General features: G+C 47.9%; 1 long non-coding RNA gene across 3 annotated transcripts; it reads right to left on the bottom strand.

Annotated features, from left to right (window-relative positions):
- On the bottom strand, positions 1,056–21,543 carry LOC110392235. 3 transcript variants are annotated; one of them, XR_002434271.1, is made up of 5 exons: positions 20,911–21,543; positions 16,694–20,110; positions 11,520–13,466; positions 3,643–4,827; positions 1,059–2,976 (listed from the first exon to the last, which is right to left on the bottom strand). It is a non-coding gene; the product is annotated as an uncharacterized LOC110392235 (long non-coding RNA). The 3 variants fall into 3 exon arrangements; XR_002434270.1 differs by having other exon boundaries at positions 1,065–1,702; positions 2,734–4,827; XR_002434269.1 differs by having other exon boundaries at positions 1,056–4,827.

Below are 21,569 nucleotides of genomic sequence, written 5' to 3'. Positions count from 1 at the left end.
CACCTCCCCAACAAAGCTACTTCAGCAGCCTGAAAGCACAGATTTCTCCTGCATCCCTTCAGACGGGCTTAAACATCTCTGCTAATTTACCCTCACCCTTCCTACTAGTATCGTTTTTCTTATCTCCATCAACGGTGCATGGGGCTGCCTCCAGGGGGCAAGCCAGGATGCCCAAATTAACTACAGGGAGGCTGTACAGGGGACTACGTAAGTCTGGGAGCAGCAAGGCAACCCTGCAGAGACTGAATTTCATTGCTCCATTCAGCCTGATGGAGCCACGGCACTAGGGGGTGCTTGGAATGAAGGCATCCCACTACCTGGGCATCTCCTGCTGTACTCCACCTTTGGTACATAAGCAAAGTACCAACAGAGATGAAGCAAGAGGCTCATGTATATATGCGGGTTTTGACGCCTTCCAGGGCCTCCCCATGGGCTCCATTCCTCTGGGGATGGAGATGTCACCGGTGAGGGTCCTACTTGGACCTGCTCACCGCTGCGGTGCAGGTCCCCAGCCCAATCTGCCTGTGAAGCTCCTCCTCCTGGTAGGTTCCCAAATCCCAGTCAGATAACAGTGTTATTTTCTGAGGCTGGCAGGAAGGAAAGGCCATAAATTCCCTGGGTATAATGGCTGAGTCAGAGAAGGAGCCGGACGCGTCCAATTCTAGAGGCTTAAAGGGAGGGGACAGGCTTAGCTGGGGCTCCTGCTGTCCCCCCATCCCAGCAAGTCCCTTTTGGGGGGAGTGTGGTTGAGGAGGCACCTGACGTAAGGCCTTGTGGCTCCTGGCTGCTCCATAGCAGCTTTCCCTAGGCTTCACCTGCCTTCCGGGCTGGGAGAAAGCAGTTTGCTTTGCTCTCCTGCCCTCTTTGGAGATCACAGCTTGGTTGCAAACTGCCTTGCAGACAGTTTGCCCTTCCACCCTGGGAATCACTGCTTCTTTGGCAGGAAAGCAAATGGTTCAGCCTTTGGGGCCAAACGACACAGTGTTATCCCCCCCGGGGTTTTTGCAACCCCTTGGATTTTTAAAGATTGCACGTTCCTAAAATTAGCCCTGACATGCTGCAAAAGCAAAATCAACACATTTCATTAAGGGGGAAAAAAAAAGCCAAAAACGCCATAAGGAGACATTTGGATTCATTCACATGTATTTCTTTTTCCTCTGTTTGTTTGGTTGTTTGGGAGCAAATTCTCCAGCAGACTTCAAGCAACCACAAACCAAACCGGATAAATATTGTCTCTTTGGAAGGCTTCAGCCTGCTCCTGCCCCTTGCAGTGTACAGTCTCCATGGCTGACTCACACAGACCACGTCCTCAGTAATAGGATAGGTCCCCCTGTCCTATGAAGCACTCATGGGTGACAACTTCATTAACTGGCCTCATCCATGAGCTGAACTCACTTGGGAACACTCTCTTCTGTGGCCCTGCAAAGGAGGACATCTCAGGGGTGACATCTCAAGGGTCAAGACCTTCTGAGAAGACTTCCAGTGTGTGATAATGGAGGTTCCTATGATTTCCAGTCTCCCTAGATCATTTTAGTCATTGTTCCACCTCCAGGTCTTCCTCCTCTCCCTCCACCCTTCATCTTCAGCAGATGTGAGACAGTTAACAGATGAAGTTCTCCCCTTCCCATTGTGGCTGCTCCCTCTGTGTAGGGTAATGCTGTTCCCATCACCAGCCTGATTTCCTCACACCATTGAGCTTTATCTGAGAAAAGATCAGAAGTTATCAAATCAGCCCCAGAAACAGCCTGTGTTCTTCTAAAACCATAAAATCATGCAATATCCTGAGTTGGAAGGGACCCAAAAGGAACATCGAGTCCAACTCCTGGCTCCGCACAGGACCACCCAAAAACCCAAACCCTGTGTCTGAGAGCATTGTCCAAATGCTTCTTGAGCTCCAACAGCTTGGGGCTGTGCCTACTGCCCTGAGGAGCCTGTTCCATGACCACCACCTTCTGGTGAAGGGCCTTTTCTTAACACTCATCCTGACCCTCACGACAGAGCTCCATGCTGTTCCTTCACGCCAGCGTGATGGGAGAAGACACAGAGGCTCCCAAGCTCTGTCCTTCCCTGCTCCCTTTCTCCTGATTGCGAGGAGAGCCCAGGTCAGCACTCCAGGGACCACACTTATTCTACTCAGAAAACTCACGGATGTTACTCAAGAATTCATGGATGAAAGGTCTTGAGTAACAGCCATGAATCGCCCAAGTCGCACAAGGAGAAGGAGGTCAGGGAGCATTCCATGCGCCAGAGGAGCACGTCGGCAAGCGCAGACATGAGAGGTTTCTCATGAAACCAGTATAATCTGTATCAGCAGATAAGAGCACTGAAGGCCACGTGGAGATGGGACACACGTTCAAAGGCATGCCACTGCATCGTCACTCAAGTGATTTCAAGTGATTTTCTTTGCATGTGGGGAAAGCGGGCAGGTAGTAAACCTGGAGAAGGCGGCTGCGAGCACCGGGGTGCACGTGTTTGCTCCAGAAACGTGTCTGTGAATATCACACAAGTTAACAATGAGGAGGGCTGGACCTGCAGAAAGACCCGTGAAAGATACCCAGAAGTACATTCAGAGGGTTACAAAGAGACTGAGTGGGCTAGGTGGTGAGTAATGAAAATGTCACTCAATGAGATGAGACTTTTCGACGCATGAAATGCCTCTTTATATCGGATGGAAATTTCCAGGTGTTTGGAACAGAAGCAGATCTAAACCTCAGAAAACTCCTGATTACTTACTAATCTGCTTCTAATTTACTATCCTCTGTGAATTTCAGTTGACACTGGTGTTGTCCTCCTGGATCATCAGCAAAGATGTTAATGAAACTTGATCCTGAATCCTGACTCTTGTCCTACCCCCGTAGACACGCCTTGTCCAACACAGCACGCTCTTGTTTGGGATTAGTTACTGCATTTCAATCTGTTTTCAGTTTGTACAAACTGTGTTTCAGACCAACGCATTTTTTTCTAATTTCTTCTTTCCTAAGACAAAGAAGCAGAATATATTAATCAAAACAAAAACACATGTTAATAAATGTGTGTTCCCTTCATCCGTAGCTCTGTCATTCTCTAACGCTATTCCTCTCCTCACCAAAAAAAGCTGGAAAAGAAGAAAACCTGGCAGTTTTCTGTGCCCATCATTCTTCAAGTCTAACTCTTGTCTCCTGGTAATTTTACTCAGCATCTGGCTTCTGCAGTTTCTCCCTGTTGACACTATTGTGTGGACAGAACCAAGCCCTGAACATTTCACCATGACTTTTTCTTAAATATTTGTTCTATGATATTTATAGGCTGGTGATTGCCAGAATTATATTCCATCCTTTTCTGTTCTAAATCACCACCATATTTCCTTTCTTCTGCCCCTCAGGACCACGTTGTCCAAAAAATTTATAAAATACCCACCTAAGGCTCAAAATGCTCACTAACTAATCCTGCCATTACCAACCGAGGATGAATACTATAGGATGACTGCAGCCTACACAGATTGATTTCTTAAATCTAAAATTTCCCAAGAACACGTTTTTGGGAACTAAGGGGACAAGATTTTAAGGAGGGCTCAGAGTACGAGCCCCTTTGGTTTGCTCATGGTTTCATTTCCCCCCTTGCTTGCTTCCCTGCTACAACTTTGGCTGTAAAAGCCCTTCTTACACTTTTCCATGAGATGCAACTGGTTTTGCTGCCTGGCTTCCTGACCTCCTCCCAGCAATCCTTAACCGTCTCAAACCGCTCCTGCTTGGCTACCTTGGGTATTCTCCAGCCACAGGCAGATGTTTTTTCCACAGAGGGCTGTGTCAGCTGGAAATGTCACTATGCCTCAGCTACTCATTACTGGCCTTAGCTGGAAATGGTGCTCTGCACCACTCTGTCAACGGAGAGTTCACCCCAATGAGAGACGCTGCTTTGTGCTGCAGTGGCTGGAGCAGCTGGAGGGTGGGGAGGAATGTCTGGAGGAGGGAGCATGTCCAGTGGCACAGCTGGATCCAGGAGCGCACATCTGTCCATGGCTCCCCATCCCTGAGGAGCCTCTCACGATCCAGCCTTGGCCAGCATTTATGGCCACCCTCCTGACCTTCAGCAAGGGGTAGAGCCTTACTTGGGATTTTCCAGCCTCACTACTGCCTTTTACGTGCTTTTCTTGCTGTTCTGTCAAGCATAGATTTAAAAAACTCAAACCCCTGTTTTGCTTTCTAGCCCTTAGCAATCCTCTCCATGGTCCTGCTATGTGTCCAAGGTTTCCCATCCATTTCCAATTTGTAAGGAGCAGGTTTAGGAAGGTCTTCCAAAGTGTAACTCATCACATGGATGCATGGAGTGGACTCATGCACTGGGACGGGGTGCTGAGCTGGAAAGAAGCAGAGAGGGAGTGGAAGATTGGCTGGAGAATTATAAAAAGCTCAGTGCAGTGTTGAAACAGCAAGACAGCATATGCCAGTAGATTTTGGGAGGCTGGGGTGGTCCCTCAGCTCTACAGGCTAAGCCATCCAGCGCTGATGCTGTAACAAACGATGCCAGTTATGTTCCATGATGTCCAACGATGGGCTACTTTTCAAAGCATCATGCCATCCACTGGCACCAAAGAATGGGCAGCACAAACTCATGCGATGCAGCTGTAACCAGACGTGATGGCTTCATCATCATCTGTGCTTGACATACAGGAATCAGTCCTTTCCAAAGGCTTCATCACCTCATGCTGCCTCAGTGTGAGATGCTGGCGAAGGCTGTTCCCAATGTAACAGGGAGGCTTCTGCCCGTGGGTCAGGTGTCCCTGCACTGTCTGTGTTTTTATGACATACTTTGCTTCAGTGTTTCTGCACTCACCATCCAGATGCACGTCTGTGGAACGGGGAAAGGAGGAGTTCAAGTGCTGGCATATTTTGGGGGGTCCTGTCACATACATGCAGCCCACAGAAAGAGCAAACACCGGAAGGAACATCCCATTTTACCTCACTCACCTTTGTGATTAACTACAGAATCCGTAATCACTTAGTATTAGGCTGCAGCTTTGCAAAGGGAAGCAATCATTAAAATCACATGGGCACAAATGTCACTGCTGTTCAAAGTCAATAGGGGTGGCAATGCCAACCCGTGTGCTGCCAATGTTGCTTTCCCATGGATTTTACCTTTTAGGTCCTTCCACTTCCCCAGCAAATGGATTTCTCTGAAAGCATCTCAGAAATTGGGTGTGATTTTCTTAACACAACAATGTGATTTTGACAGCAAAGAGCCCAGTGGATCCTAGTGCAGGACGTGACAAAACTCATGCAAAGCCCTTGAAGATCTTACTGTTTTACCTGCTTATGATGGAGCTGGAGGAGAGTAAGCAGGGAGAGAAGGGCAGGGACCTAGGTGATGCTGGGGCTGGCAGGGACAAGCTAATCATGCCCCGGGCTGCATCCCTGGAGGAGAAGGTGGCGGAATCAACAGAAAATGCCACAAAAATGATGCAAGGGATGGAACACCTCCCCTGTGAGAATACGCTGAGAGAGCTGGGGCTGCTCAGCCCAGAGAAGAGAAGGTTCCAGGGAGACCTGAGAGCAGCCTTTCAGGATCTAAAGGAGGGCTACAAAAAAGAAGGGGATGGACTCTTAAGCAGAATCTGTTGTGACAGGACAAGGGGAAATAGTTTTGGGGAAGAGGGGAGGGGAGGGGAGGGGACGGGAGGGGAGAGAAGAGAAGAGGAGAAGAGAAGAGAAGAGAAGAGAAGAGAAGAGAAGAGAAGAGAAGAGAAGAGAAGAGAAGAGAAGAGAAGAGAAGAGAAGAGGCTGTGGGGTGACCTCATTTCAGCCTTCCAGTACCTAAAGAAAGCCTACAAACAGGAGGGGAGACAACTCTTTACAAGGGTAGATAATGACAGGACAAGGGGAAATGGTTTAAAGTTGAAGGAGGGAAGATTTAGGTTGGATATCAGGGAGAAGTTCTTTACTATGAGAGCGGTGAGGTGCTGGAACAGGCTGCCCAAAGAGGCTGTGGATGCCCCATCCCTGGAGGTGTTCAGTGCCAGGTTGGATGGGGTCCTGGGCAGCCTGGTCTAGTATTAGATATGGAGATTGGCAGCCCTGCCTGCAGCAGGGGGTTTGGAGCTTGATGACCTTGAGGTCCCTTCCAACCCAAGCCTACGAATCCTATGATTCTATGATAAAGAGGGGAGATTTAGACTGGACAGAGGAAGAATTGTTTTACAGTAAGGGTGGTGAAGTATTGGGACAGGTTGCCCAGAGATGTGTTTGATTCCCCATTGCTGGAGGCTTTCAAGGCAAGGCTGGATCAGGCACTGAGCAACCTATCCAGGTGTGGATGCTCCTGTTCATTGCAGGGGAGTTGGACTGGATGACCTTTAAATGTCCCTTCCAACCCAAAGGAATCTATGGTTCTATGACTTGGCCAATAGCTGGGAAACAGAAAATACTTAGGCAGAACATTCCCCAGAAAAGCATTGCATTTTCTTTCTATCTCCAAAGACTTTCCCCTGCTGCCTTGGGCAAGCCACTGAGTTTATCTGAGAGTCACAAATAATACCACCTCTTCCCTTAGCAGTGTGAGGGCACAAGGCAGAAGACTGCTAAAACTGCACCACGTGCACCTGCTGATCCAAATTTCTGAGCCTGCTTCTTTTTAGCACCATTCAGCAACGTTTGCAGTTGATGTTTATTTGGGAAGAATTACTTTGCAGCAAAAGCTATCTGAGTGGTGTTTTGACATCTGTCTCTCCTCCAAGAGGTTTGCAACTGAGATGCAGATGTGCCGGGTACATCTGAGTGAATTGTCGAAGTGGATTCAGACCGAGCACGTTTGATGCAAAGAGAGCCTGATGTACAGCACTGGTATTCTCGTCACTGTGACTATGCTGTTATTTGTATTGAAATTGCTGGTAAATTTTCATCGACTCGCACGATACTGAATCAAGGCCCACAGATGGCACTGAGCAGGAAGATGATTGGTGATTTTGCAGGCGCAAACCAAAGGTGGGTGGAAATGCATCTTGGGGACTGCCTTGGTAGCACTTCAACGCCTTCTGAAGCTCTACCAGGAGGTGAAAATGTACCTGGCATTTTGCAGCCGTAAATACGGTCCTCCCAGCCACGTACAGCACTTCCAGATGCACAGATGCTACTTATCTTTGTGTTCTCCTGGAACAAAACCTCTCTTTATTTTTCTCACTTCCAAAATAAACTTCCTTTTCTGTACTCCCACAGAGAATCACCACTGGGAAGAAAAGCTGTGCAGTTTTCCATCCAGCAGATTGCCTCTCCACTCCTTCTACCCTGAGAACCTGAAAGCAGAGCAGGGCTACTGTTTACAGAAAAGCTGAGAGCATTTAGGAGCTTTCTTGTTTCTAAATACATCCATTTCTGATTGAAAGAAGCTGAGCTAGTCACACTGAAAGAGCTAATTAAAATGTAAACAGCACTGCTTTTAATTGCCAGCGCTAAAAATTGTCATTATTTATTTTAAAAGTCGAGGTGCATAAGAATATGGGTTTAATTGCAAAAAGGAGGAGGAGGAGGTGAATCTTAAACGTGCTTTGGAGATGCTGCAGGCTGAGCTCTGGCTGGGTGCTTCCATGAGAAAATGCAGTGCGTTATTTTCCTCTACAAGTTCTTCACTGCTGTCACGCAGTTTGATTTTTCTCTTTTAAAGCATCTGTTTGTTTGTTTGTTTGGCCTTTCTTTTCTAAAAACTTCTTTTGCGTCTTCTGCAATTCTCACTCGTGGAGGAGTCTGGAAATCAGTCCAGAGCTTCATGATCAGTCATTACAAGATGTTTTTCTGTTCATGCTGGTAAATGGCTCGATTCTGCATAATTAGTTAAAGATGTGAAGTGCCGACTAAGTGCTAAGTAATGTTACATAAGTGTAATGTATGGCAGACACACTGTGCCACAAAAAGCATAATAGTATTTTGTACTTAACCAGCACCTTTTAACCCAGGTTGGCAGAACTCTTCGCTATCACTGCTGGAGGCTGTCAGCACCCTAACAAATGAGGTTATTGTTTTAATACGCATTTACAGCTGAGAAAACTGAGGCAATGAGCAGTTGAGTGCCTCGTGCCTCGGCAAGCCAGCAGCTGAGCAGCAAAGCCAGGCATCGTGAATGCCACCACCAGCCCTGGTGATGGACAATCATATCATAGAGCCATAGAATCACAGAATCACAGAGTCACGGAGCCATAGAATGGCTTGAGTTGAAAGGGACTTCAAGGACCATTAAGTTCCAAGCCCCCTGCCACAGGCAGGGTTGCCAGCCGCTAGATCACATACTAGATCAGATTGCCCAGGGCCCCATCCAACCTATCCTTAAACACCTCCAGGGATGGGGCACCCACAACCTCTCTGGGCAGCCTGTGTCAGCACCTCACCATCCTCTCAATAAAAGGCTTCCTCCTGACATCTAATCTAAATCTACCTTCAGTTTAAAACCATTCCCCTTGTCCTATCGCTATCTACTCATGTAAAAGGTTGTTTTCCCTCATGTTTATAAACTCTGTTTATATTTTGGAAGGCCATAATGAAGTCTCCCTGCAGCCTTCTCTTTTGCACGCTGAACAAGCCCATCTCCTTCAGCCTGTCTTTGTAGAAGTGCTCAAACCCTTGGATCATCTTTGTGGCCCTCCCCTGGGCCTTCTCCAACAGCTCCATACCTTTCCTGTGTTGGGGACCGCAGACCTGGACACAGTAGTCCAAATGGGGCCTCACGAGGGCGGAAGAGAGGGGGACAATCACTTCCCTGTCCCTGGTGGCCACTCCTTTTCTGATGGAGCCCAGGAGACCATTGGCCTTCGGGGCTGCAAGCATACACTGCCGGCTCATGTTCAGTTTTCATCTACCAGGACCCCTAAGCCCTTCACAGCAGGGCTGCTCTCAAGGAGTTTTTGTCCCAGCTATATATATCTGGGATTACCTTGACCCAAGTGCAAAACCTTGCACTATGCTTTGTTGAACCTCATTAGTTTCACAAGGACCCACCTTCAGAGTTTATCAAGGTCCCTCTGGACGGCATCCCTTCCTTCTGCTGTATCAACCGCACCGCTCAGCTTGGTGACATCAGCAAACTTGCAGAGTGCACTCAATCCCAGCATCTATGTCACTGATAAAGATGTTAAAGAGTATCTATCCCAAAAAGGACCACTGGGGGACACCACTCGTTACAGGCCTCCATCTGGACACAGAGCGATTGACCACAACTCTCTGACTGTGACCTTTCAACCTCATCCACTGAATAGTCCACCCTTCAAATCCGTATCTCTCCCATTTAGAGATAAGGATGTGGTGAAAAACCATGTCAAAGGCCTTGCAGAAGTCCATATAGATTACATCAGTTGCCTTTGTCCACCAATGCTGTCACTTCATCATAGAAGGCCACCAGACTGGTCAGGCATGACCTTCCCCTGGTAAAGCCATGCTGGTTTCCTCAGATCACCCGCTCTTCCCTCATAGAATGACTTGGGTTGGAAAGGACCTTTAGAGATCATTCAGTTCCTACCTCTCTGCTGTGGGCAGAGTTTCCACCCACTCCATCAAGCCCGGAACACCATCAGGGATGGGCATCCACAGCTTCCCTGGGCAGCCTGTTCCAGTGCATCACCAGCCTCTGAGTAAAGAATTATCTCCTAACATCCATGTCCCTTAACCTGGATATCACAGCCTGAGGCCAACCTGGAGGCAATGGTAAAAGGGAGGATATTTTGGATGGGCTCTGTAGACATTGCAGCTCAGTATTTGGAGGTGGGCTGAGATGAGTGGCTTGTGTTACTCAGGAAGACTTCCAGTAAGGATGTGGAAATAGCAAGGGATGGAGAACCCAACTCCTCCCTCTCCACAGTGAACTGCTTATTAGAAAGAGGAATTTCCTCTGAATGTGGCAGGCTTCTGCTTCCAACCATGTATTTTTGTAGGGTTCCTACACTGAAGAGGAGGCTGAAGGGAGATCTTGTGGTGGCCTACAGCTCCTCACAGAGAATGAGGAGGGTCAGTGCTGAGCTCTGCTCTCTGGTGACAGTGACAAAGTCCAAGGGAATAGTATGGAGTTGCATCAGGGGAGGGTCAGACTGGGAGTTAGGAAAAGGTTCTTCAACAGAGGGCGGTGGGCATGGAACAGGTTCCCCAGGGTGGTGCACTGAGGTGCCAGGGCTCAAGGACCATATGGATGACGCATTCAGACATAAGGTTTGAACTTTGAGTGGTCCTGTGTGGAGCCAGGAGTTGGACTCAATGATCCCTGTGGGTCCATTCCAACTCAGTATATTCTCTGATTCCATGCTTGAAGAGCAAGAGGAAGAGCAGCTTCATTTCTCACTGCTGGCTTTATGTCATTTCCAGCCCCATGGATACACGCAGATCCAACCTGCCCATTAACTCAGTGACTTTCCACCTGTCAAACCCAAGTGGTTACAGAGCGAGCCAGCGCAGCTGGGACTTGGTTCATAGCATCATGGAATCATTAAGATTGGAAAAGAGCTCCAAGATCATCTAGTCCAACTGTTCACCTACCACCAGTATTTCCCCACTACACCACGTCTCTTAGTACAACTTCTAAACATTTGAACACCTCCAGGGACTCAACCACCTCCCTAGGCAGCCCGTTCCAGAGCTTGGACACTCTTTTGGTTAAGCCATGACAGGCCACTGCTCATCTGGCTTTGCCCCTAAGGTCACCATCCAGGAGCTAGAGCTTGCTACCTCGATGGGGTGCTTGTCCAGCCCCAGGCACACCATCCTTGGAGGGCCTTGGGCTCAATGAGGGTATTCTTGCTGCTCAGGCATCCCTGCTCCATCCCTTCTCTTACTGGTGAGTGAAGCTCTTGCAGCCTCTCCCTCCCTCTCCAAGGTATTTTCTCCTGTCCTTAAATTGTTTGCTTTTTTTTTCGGCTGTGCCTTCTTTGGATTTTTAACATCCTCTAGAAATTTTGATTTCGCACCATATTTGTATGTTTAACAAGAATAATTCCAAGCTCCAAAAACAAACTGTGCCCTGACTGGCGTTACATAGCATTTGTGATAATTGGATTCTCAGAAAGCCAAGCACTTTCTGAGATTTAATGAGATTCAAACTTTAATTACTGCGTCCCTTTCTCAGGCATGCAGTGGAAGCAGGGAGGAAAATGACCATAATCAGGTCTTCAGCATGTTGCAAGAGGTGGCCTCGATGGATAATGCTTTGATCCCTTAATGAGGGGGCATTCTTGCCATGCACAGTTGGAAAGCCGGTTTCTCTTGCATCATGGCCTACATTTACATCCTTAGGATTTCAGCCACAAACCACTGCTCTCTCCTCTCAGAAGACTTCACTGGTAGAGAGCCAGCAGAGATGGCTCCTGGAACTACCACACTGCAGGACAAGAGAGGGGGACAAGAATTTACTGGGGGTTGGAGTGGACTTTAAGTTCTTGATGATGAGTGATGACACAGAGAGATCCTTGGACAGGGTCGAGCGGCCCTGCAGGACCAGCACGAGCTTAAAGCCCCTTGCATGGCTCTTGCACACCGCAAATACCAGGCAGATTTTGCCCGTAAGGCTTGATGACTCACTTGCTGGCTTTCTCACTTCCCCGCCTCCATTCTGGAGGATGCGGTGTTTTGCTGAGTGTTATCTGCACTGAGGTTGGCGGAGGCAGATGAATGCAGCGGTTTTGTGTCTGTAGAAAGAAGGCTTCAACAGCAGGATGGGGTCATTAACACTTCAACTTTATCCAGGAGGAATCAAGATATCACATGGCCATCTGAGAGGACCTTTAAATTGTGATGTTTGGCCTGTGTGATGTTTAGATTCAAGCCACATTAATTACAGAAAAGTGCTTTGTTGAGACAGTGCATCAAATTCTTCACAAATGAGACGAAATATTGCCTCCACTGCATTCTCACAACCACTCATTTTGTAGACTGATAAAAAAATCACTCAATCTACAAGTTTTTTATAACCCTGTGGATAAACATTCATTATTCCCTCATCCTTCAGATAGTCAGAGATTTATGTCACCTCCTGCCTTTTCCTTCACTGTGTTTGGGACCAAAGTCAGTGTTGCCAGGTCAAAATTTCCATTGCTCTGCCTTCCATTTCCTGACCTCTTTCCCAAGTACCCAGCTATCTTCCTGGTTTTCCACCACGTATAAAAGGTCACCACTGTTGCTTCTTTTCCTCTTTCAGCAATCTGGAGGACATACTATTCTTGCTTAATACACCCAATCATTTTCTTGGAATTATCTTTTCTTCATCTTTAGCTGTTTTTCCTTTGCTGTGTACTCTAGATGCCTACACAGGGAGACGTGACTGCTTCTCGCAGGCAGCACGGGAAGCCAAGGTCTAAGCGGGCAGGAGCTGTGGGTGGCTTGAATCACTCTTGATACGACATCCATCCCAGCAGTCTCTGTGAGCAGGCTTGGCACCTCCAGTCCACCCAAGCCCAAGACCTCCATTGGTTCCTGATGTTCCCAGCCACTTTCTGAGTTGCCCATTTTGTGGCTATCCCCTTTGGCCTTGCCCAGATGATTTCAGGCAGAAGAGGTATACATCTTCTGGCTCTCGTACTCCAGAGGTAGACCTATCTCTCTAGTACTTCCCAGGCTGGCATTTTGGCAACCCTTTCACCTCTCTGAAACTGCCCTGTAGTATCGATCAGTGTTTTGTGGTTATTCTTCAGACCACCTTTCCTTTTCCCTTGCAAATCTGTCCTGATTCACACTTTTTGCCTGTTCTATCTTTTTCCATTTCCACAAGAAGTTATTTATTTTTATCCTTGGAGCTGCATATTCCCGGGGAGGGGCAGCAGCACAAGCCAGTTGTTGGTAAGTGCTCCAAAGGCATGCAGGAAAAGTGTGGAGCTGGTAACCACGAGCAAAGCTCTTGCTGGGCAACGTGTAGGGCTATATTCATATCCATATCCAGGATGCTCTTAGGCTCCTTCCATTTTGAGGTTTGCAATGCTTCTTTTGACAAAAAGGGAACTTGCCTTCTTCCAGCACGTGCTGATTAGATACTTTCTGGACTGGGTATTTTGAGGTGCCTATGCTGGAAGTCATGGTGACTTGGGTCACCCTCCTGTCCCTCTTCTCCTCATTCTCAGCTATGTGGAGAGGTCCCTGAGCCCTTCAGTCAGTCTATGCATGTGGTAGCAGGTTGCCAAAGCAGCAGGGATGACACTCAGGCAGCCCACAAACCTCTGAGCTCTGGCTGCCAAATCCACATGGATGACTGCTCATAAGCATGAATCCGTCCCAAGCCTTCAGCAGTCACAGGGCTTTTGTCTCCCTCCTCTTCCCAAGAGGCAGATTGCAAAATCACCAAGCCACAGAAACAAGCAGTATCTGAATGGACTCAGGAACCAGGCCATGCCCATATGCAGCTCCTGGGAAACAGCTTCCTATGGAGAGGGAGAAGCTGAGCGTGCTGAGAAGTGAAGCCACCTGCTGGGTATGCAGCTATCCTGTCTTCCCAGAGAACAGAAATGCTTCTCTGTAACATGCTGAAAACTTCTGGATCTGTGGGGAAAAAAAAAAAAAGCCACCTCTCAACATCAGCAGTCACATCTTGCTCCTGGATTCCCACGGCCCTTTTGCTCTAAGAGCACTAGCAACCTTGCCCCATTTCAACCCTCCCTACACCATTTCTCCCAGCCAGGCAGACCCCGGCTCCAGAAGCATCTCCCTTTCCTTCCATACATGCAGACCAAGTGAAGAGGGCACAGGAACGGCTGCAATGGTCCCACCCTCTGCGTCACCCTTCAGCAAACAGCTGCTATCTCCCACCCTCTCGTGGTAGCCCTTAAGGTCAGGCTCTGTATAGAACAGATGAGGCCCTTTGGCTGGATTTCCTGCTGGAGCAACATCTGGAGAAGAAAAATGCAACTTGAGACCGCCTTGAATGCCCTGTCTTGACAGATGATGCTTATTCTTTCATGAAATATTATTTTTTGGTTTGGAAAATTCATCCCCATTCATGGAAGCAATGAGTCCAGCTTATTTTCCACTTGAAACTGAGCGTTGAAGAGGGTCTTAAGTGGAACATCCAGCCACGGCTGCGAGGGTGATCTCGATAAATACGTACATCCTTCCCCAAGCCCTACCCTTCCCAGAACTGCTGCCAGTGTTTCCACCTACTTAGTACAAATACAGGAACAGACACAACAGGAAGTGGTTCTCTAGGATAAAGCAGGCTTTTGAGGACTTCAGAAGCAGAGACTCTCACTGGGGAGAACTGGGATGGGGTGGCGTTTAGCATGTGACTGTTTCATGGCAGGTGACTCATCACAGCAGCGTGTCTGCTGATTTTCATATCATCAGGAATGGCAAACAAAAGGATGCTCTGCTTTCCCAGGGGTCAAATATCACTCCTGATGGAATGCTTGCAAAGATGTAGGAATGCAAATGGTGGAGAGAATCGATTCTGCACCATCTGTGTTTCCTTCCTCTGTCCTCCTGCCTGCAGAGACACCTGTGCAGGGTGCAGAGTTGCTGAGACGGTCTGCGGCTGGCTCACTGATACTGGAAAGAAGAAAAGGGAGCTAGCATCTTCTCCACGTGGCCTGTGGCTGGCCACTTGACAGGAAACAAGGAGAGCCCAGCAACCTCTCTGGAAAAGACATCTTTTGCACAGATCAAAGCATGAGACTGTTTCCAAGTTGAGAAAATAAATAGGAAGCATGAGAAATGTCAGCTCATTTAGAAAAGAGGCAGAAGGAGAATGTGCTTCCCTGGCGTGGCCAGAAAGCCAAGGAGTTGGGCTCACAGAGGTGGAACGGCAGATCTCTGCAACATTTCCAGGACTGCCCAGAGACAGAGATGAGGGTTTAATTATTCTCAGATACAACAGAAAGAGGTTAAAAACATTTGTTTGTGAATCCAGAGGATAATTAAGAGTGAGTCATGGAAAGTGTTGTTCCAGCTATGGTAAAAACAAGCCAGCGCTGAAGGGTCTGCTGGTCATCTGAAAGCATCGAGAGCTTCAGCCCAAGATTCCTTCCTTAATTGCACCACTTTTGGGCACTCGCTCTAAATTAAGCGGACAGGAGCACAAGGGAGCTAATGCAGTGCTCTGAAAGGCAAACTATTAAGCAAAGTGTCTCTCAGATGTTTAACTTCAAGGAGGCACAATTGAAATCTCATCAATTATGACCGACGGACATGAGAAGGGTTTAAAGTTCATCTGTACCGTAATTTGCAGAATAATAGAAGTTAAAGATGCAAAATCGCTTTTAGGTTGAGTCTACTTCAGTCCCCAGGGAGAGCTAGTTGGGTTTCTGTATCATGCTTCCCACAGTGCTGCATGCATGCAACAAATGCAACGCAAGAAAACTTTCCCCGATGCATTTTTATGACTCAGAGGATGTTGCTATTGAATAATTAAGCTTACAGACACGAGTCCTTTCTGTGCTGCCCCAGGCGTGTTCCCTGCCTTTGTCATCATTTTCAGTTTTCTCTTTCCAAAGCACACCAAGCTGTTCTCACAGCTCTTCTCCTGGACTGCAAACAGCTCTCTGCTGTCCTTGGCATCCTCCTCCTTGAAACTTTTCGCCCAAGTCCCCTGCCCTCAGCAGTCAATGGGAACAATGAGCTTAAGGGAAGACCGTGACATTCCCGATTGAAAAACAAGATCGAGTCCTTCACTTCCCACTGTGCTGCTGACAGTAATACTACTTAGCACTCTTACCCTATGACGCATTACCCAAACATTAGCTAATTATCCTGCCTGACTCCTTAGAAAGTAGGCAATTAAGCAGTTAGCTCCATTCTCCAGATAGGGAAACCTGGGCAGAAAACGTGGTTAATAGGGGAAAGGCCAAACCTACGGTGTAGGGTGGTGAGTATCCCTGCTGACTGAAGGAGTGATGTCTAGCATGCAACTTATCTTGCCTATCTCCGTTGCTTGCAATACTGCTGAGCTTCTCCTAGAGCGGGCATAAGAACAGCAGCACCTTGGTACATGGATTTGTCCTCACCCAAACCGTGTCCCATTGTGGTAGGCTGTCATCTTCCAGAAGAAGCACCCAAGGAGTCCCCTTTCTCCATACTGCTGAAGGGGAGAATCCTGGTTGGTATGGTTGCCCTGAGCAGGTTGTGCAAGTCCTCTCCAAACCATAGACAGCCAAGTTGCTGAGATCAGTGCTCAAGAACTCCCGAATCCTGGACATACACAGCTGGTGTCACTGCAGCTGACTTTGAGGAGCATTTAGGAGCACCCAATGCCAGAGCACCACAACTCCCACGGTGCAAAAAGCAGGCTACAAACTCTGTCCTTCCACCCAGCTGGGGACCAGTTCTCCACCAGCCATGAATTGTGGTTACGTCTGGAGGGACGCAAATGCTGAAACAAACTATTTTTAATGCAGAGAGTAGATGTTTAACAAAGAGGTCTTTAAAATAAAGCAGCAGAAGGAGTCCAAGCCTAATAACAAGAGCTCTAGCCATTGTGACTAACTACTCCATAAAATGTGTAATTACGGCACTATAGCAACTATTGAATTCCAAGGCACATTTTGCATCTGAACCACAGGACAGAGCATCCTCCCTGGGTGATTCAGAGCAATAATCACAATGCCCAACGCTTTGCTTGGAAGGAGGAGAGGCACCGAAGCGCGAGATGAGCAGAGTGCTCCGGGTGCGCAAGCAGGTCACCGTGAGAGCACCCTGCACAGGATGCATGCACCTGCCAGGGGAAGAATAAGTATTTTTAGCTGGGATTATCTTGTCTGCTTCCTAAGAGCACTCACTGCCTTTGTGGAGGGGAGCACAATGTCGGCTGCATCACACCGGAGCCAACAGCACAGCGGTGACATTTGAGAGGTGCCTTTTACTGAAGCTCACCGAGCGTAAGTGTTATTTGTGCCCATCTAAGCAGCTTTTCCTGCCCTCAAGCACCCTATTTCAGTTTGTGTAGGTCCGAGTGCACAAGGGCACCAAGATCCTCTTTCCCCAGTGCAGTTCAGAGCCACTCACGTCCCCTGAAATGGCACTTCCTGGCTCAGATACACTCTTCTCCATTGTCTGGAGCATGTTTGCAGCTGGAGACTGATGAATGAAGCTGAGTTACTGACCTTGATGTAAAAAAAAAATAAAAAAAAAAATCATAAAAGTGCACTTGTGCTTCGTAAAACAAGCCTTTTAAAGCTAGCATTTATGCAAAGAAAAATGCCAATATGCATATGGAAGCTCTGGTATTTAAGGGCCCTTTCAACCTCCCAGACTGCCAGCAAGCTTTCACTGCTTTAAGCCTTTAACCAATGAACAGGTGCTCTAAGAGCTGGTGAAGAGGTCTCAGACAGGTATTTAAGTGAATGGCCTAGGAGCAGATGCTTGGATCAGAGTCTATGCAATTAGACCTATTTTCTTATGCTAAAAGAAGTACTGTTTCACTGTGTTATAAGGAGGTACAGATGATCCCTTGCTCGAAATGGATGAGGGCAAAGGAAAAATTAAGTAACCTGTCTTTGAGGCCTGCTCTCACCCCTTTTTGTATATGGAAATTCATTCAGGCTCTGCAGAAAATGCATTTCAAACAGCTTCACCACTATTTCTTCCCCATTCATTTTATCAAAATGAGATAATAATTAGTGAGACCACTTCGGGGAAATTCTTGGAATTGCTCTGGTCCTGCTCTGGTCCATAGGATAATGGTATTTTTCTTTGAAGATCCTATGGGAGGTCTTGGAAGATACTCTCCAGCCTGAGACTTGTGCAGGCAGGCAGGTTTATTTCCCCAGCATGGAGCACTGAGTAAAAGCCAGGGCTTCGTTTTGCAGAGGGAGCTCACTTAGGTGAGCAAGCATTGTCAAAATCTGGTGTGACAACACCCGATCAAGCCAGTGCTCTGATTCTTCTCAGAAAACAACAGGCGTTTACACAGCTACAACCCACTGGAGGTTTTTGCCTTGCTGAGCAACAAGACCCCAAATGTTACAGCTCTGTCTCATGTCCTTGGCTCTGTCCTCCTTTGGAAGGAAACATGCTGTGGCCTGCACTGCCAATGCTATTTCCTCTCACTTGTCTTTAAAGGTCTCTTTTTCCAACAGCTGATCGGCTCTGCAGCTCCGGAGAGTACGTGAGATCCGGCTGGCCCACAGTCTAGCTGGTATGGCTGCGTGCCATGTTGTTGTTTGTATTGCTTTCATTTTTTTGGCGTTACTTGGCTCTTCCAGGCAACTTGTTTTCATCCTGAACTATGTGCTCATTACGTATCCAAACACCCACGCAGGTTCTGCATGAGGAAACTCGAAACACACGCGTAGCAGAGGAGCAAACTTGCAAAGGGGGCAATGAGATATTTGTCTCGAGGCAGACACAAACAATTGTCAGATCCCTGAGCTGTCCGTGGTTGGATTCAGACCTACTGACGACAAACGTGTTAACGCTGTGTGCGCATCCTCCTGGAGAAGAGATGCAGGGGACATCTCCTGTGGTCACCTTCAACAACCCCAGCTACCGTTCCCGGCACACATCCAGGGATGTCCTGGCTGTGCCCCCAATGCTGAAGGGACCCATTTTTGCTGCTCTGTTCCCCTCCATGGCCCCATCCCCACTGCAGCCAACTGCTGCCTGCAAGGATCTACCAGCCCCCAGCCAGCTCAGCTCCTGCAGATGCCAAAATGCACTGGAGAATTTCAGCAAGGTCCCAAGTGATGGGGATAGAAACATGCCTGCACCGCATGATGGCTGTGTCATAGGTGTCCTCCTTCTGGGTTCTTCCACAGAGCAGAGGGTCTGAGTGACAGAGGTCATACAAGGCAGTATCAGTGCCACTGGACCGCCCAGCTGCACAGATCCAACATCGTATTAACGCAGTAAACTCACAGAGCTTAGCAGAGCAGGGCTCAGATACTCAAGTTTTCCGAGTCTCTCCCATTTTTACAGCCCCACCGCTGCTGCAGTTGAGCTCTGGCAGACGCAATGAGCTCAGCTGGAGGCTTGCAGGCTGTCCAAATCTGCAGCACGCTGCGCTCCTCCTTGCCGTGCCAGGCCCGCTCTGAGCGTGGAAAAACCCTCTCCCAGCTACTGCCAGGATCTGTGCAGCGGTAGGGAGGCTGAGCCCAAGAAGCTGGGAGACTCGGTTTGTAGCTTGCGATTGCTTTGCTTTCTCGCATCCTTCCCTGCTTCCTGAGCTGCAGATGAATAAAGATTTTCCAGGGCTGTCAGTACTGCATATTTCACCAGCATTTGCTTCTTTAGGTCCAAAATGTGTTAAAAATAAGCTGGCTTGACGTTCACGTCTTGATTCAAGTGGTAACAGGACACCGGGCAGAGAAACTCCTGGGGCTATGTGCTCTGTGGAGCAGCCAGTAGCGAGCTGATGGCGTTCCCTCTGCCTCCTCCCTGCTGCCGGCATGGAGCTGGCACCCGCTGCTCGCTGCAATCTCCGAAATTTCATATGTAGAGGTTACAGTTTTATATGGCATCGCTCCTCTCTGGCTGCTTGTTAGTGAGGCTCCAAATGCCAAGGTGGAATATTTTCTCCAGGACGAGGGAGTATATTATTAGCAAGATCCTCAGTAAAATATTTCCTTTAATACCCTTGTGGTAAATGGCAGGAAAAAAAAAAACAACAAAAAACCTGAAGGCTTTGGGTAAGTGAAATTTTAAATGCCACACTAAGACCTCAAACTTCCAAAAACCTCATTAGTGCAGCAGCCAAGGTAGAGCTGTGGAAATTGGTACCTCGCATGCAAGTTTTTACTGCACTGCTGCAGTAGAAACACCATTCCCTCAGGTCCCAAAAAAAGGGTCTCGAGACAAAGCGCTTGCTGCTCCCCCTCACTTTTGAGATCCTCAGCTGACGTTCAGCCTCCAAGGCTGCTGCAAAAATGTTTCATCCACAGCCAGATTTTGTTGCAGCATTCTCACTTGCTTTCCTAAAATAAATGGTGGAAAAAAAAAAAAATCCTTGCGTTAATTTAATCTAGCCAGGCATTTTGCTGTCCTGCCTGATAATATCTCTCCAATCTGTCATTCCCAACTGACAGCTGTTTATCTGTTGTCGCTTTATTGGTGGTTTTTTTTTTTGTTATTTTAGTTTTGTTTTTGTCCCCGGTCTTGAAATGTCTCCTCTTCTTTCTCAAGCATCCCAAAACTGCTCCAGGGATTCCTCAAGTCTTCCCTTCACTTTGGTGGGGGTTCTGGGTGAAACAATCTCACGTCTACAAAAAAAAAAAAAAAAAAAAAAAAAAAAAAAAGCATACAGTAACCTCAGTCAGAGAAACTCACTAATAAATCTTCAATTTACATGCTTGGAAATTACAGGGGTGTTTGCGATTTCAGGTCCATCCATGATGCAGGAAAAAGCACTGAAAAACATCATGGAATGAAACAGAGATCCCATTGAGAGCATCCCTCTAAACCAGAGACTGCAGTGTAAACCTGGAGGGGTCTTGGCCCTGCTGGAGAACAGTTCAGCAGCACTGACAACAACAGATGAAGTGATTAAATACATGTTATTCAGTAGAATTCACAGGGAAAAAAAAAAAAAGAAGAAAGAAGTTATTAAATATGACAATGTGCAAGACATGGGAAACCACTTGGGTTCCTTCCCACAGTCTGGACCTCCAGGTAACCTTTCCATGAAGCATTCAGATGAGCCGTGGTATGGACCAGAAAAGAGACAATAACCCAAGAAAAGAAGCCCAATAACCTCAACAATTATAGTTCCCTCCACTCAATTTCCAGTTGCTTTCAAATTGTTGGTCAAGCATTAAATCTGGGCACCACTCAATTAGCTCATTTTCATTTCACTCATTACTTACTCTTGTTTATATATTTACCATTATTTACGGTGACTTCAATTGCTCTAATTCCTTCTTTGGAGAAGAACAACAACCAAAGCATGTTGAATTTGACAGGACTGTCAAAACAAGCTGCTCTTGACATTTACAAAGCACAGAGCTATGTGGTGAAATATAAATAATAAAACGGAGTAAGAGAGAAGAACTGCACTACTCACAACAGGGATCAGCGCAGGAGCTGGACGAGGAGACGTCACGCTGGGGTTTTGCTACAGCCCCTTCCCCACACAGCTCAGGGAGCATCCCCTTGACCCTACAACCCACTGCAGTCCCATAGGGCATCCCCCCATGGCCCCATGGGATGGATCCCACAGCCTCCATACAGCCTTGCAGACACCAACTACATCCTGCCCCAAGCTCCACAGTTTCCATTACCCACCGCAGCCCCACAGGGCAGCTCTTTCTAGTCCCACAGCCCACCACAGCCCCACACCACTACACCTCCAAATTACATCCCATTTCAGGTCCTACAGACCCAGTGCTCCGCTACAGCCCCACAGGGCATCCTCCTGCAGCTCACTACAGCCCTGTGGGGCACCCAAAACACACACACACACCTTGAAAGCCCCAAAGTACACCCCAGAGCCCACGTGCCCCTCAAAGCTCCACAAACCCACTGCAGCCCCCACGCAGCCTCACCCTACAGCCCACCACAGCCCCCACGCAACCCTGCAGCCACAAATTACACCGCGCCCCAAGCCCTACAGCTCCTAAAAAACCCACTGCAGTCCCCAAAGACCCGCCACAACCCTCAGCGATCCGCTAAGTCCGAGTCCCAGCCCCCGTCCCCACCCCCTCACATCCCACCACAGCGCGA

The sequence above is a fragment of the Numida meleagris genome, chromosome 1 (assembly GCF_002078875.1).
Source record: "Numida meleagris isolate 19003 breed g44 Domestic line chromosome 1, NumMel1.0, whole genome shotgun sequence".
Classification (NCBI taxonomy): domain Eukaryota; kingdom Metazoa; phylum Chordata; class Aves; order Galliformes; family Numididae; genus Numida; species Numida meleagris.
This window is presented reverse-complemented; position numbering and strand designations above follow the sequence as displayed.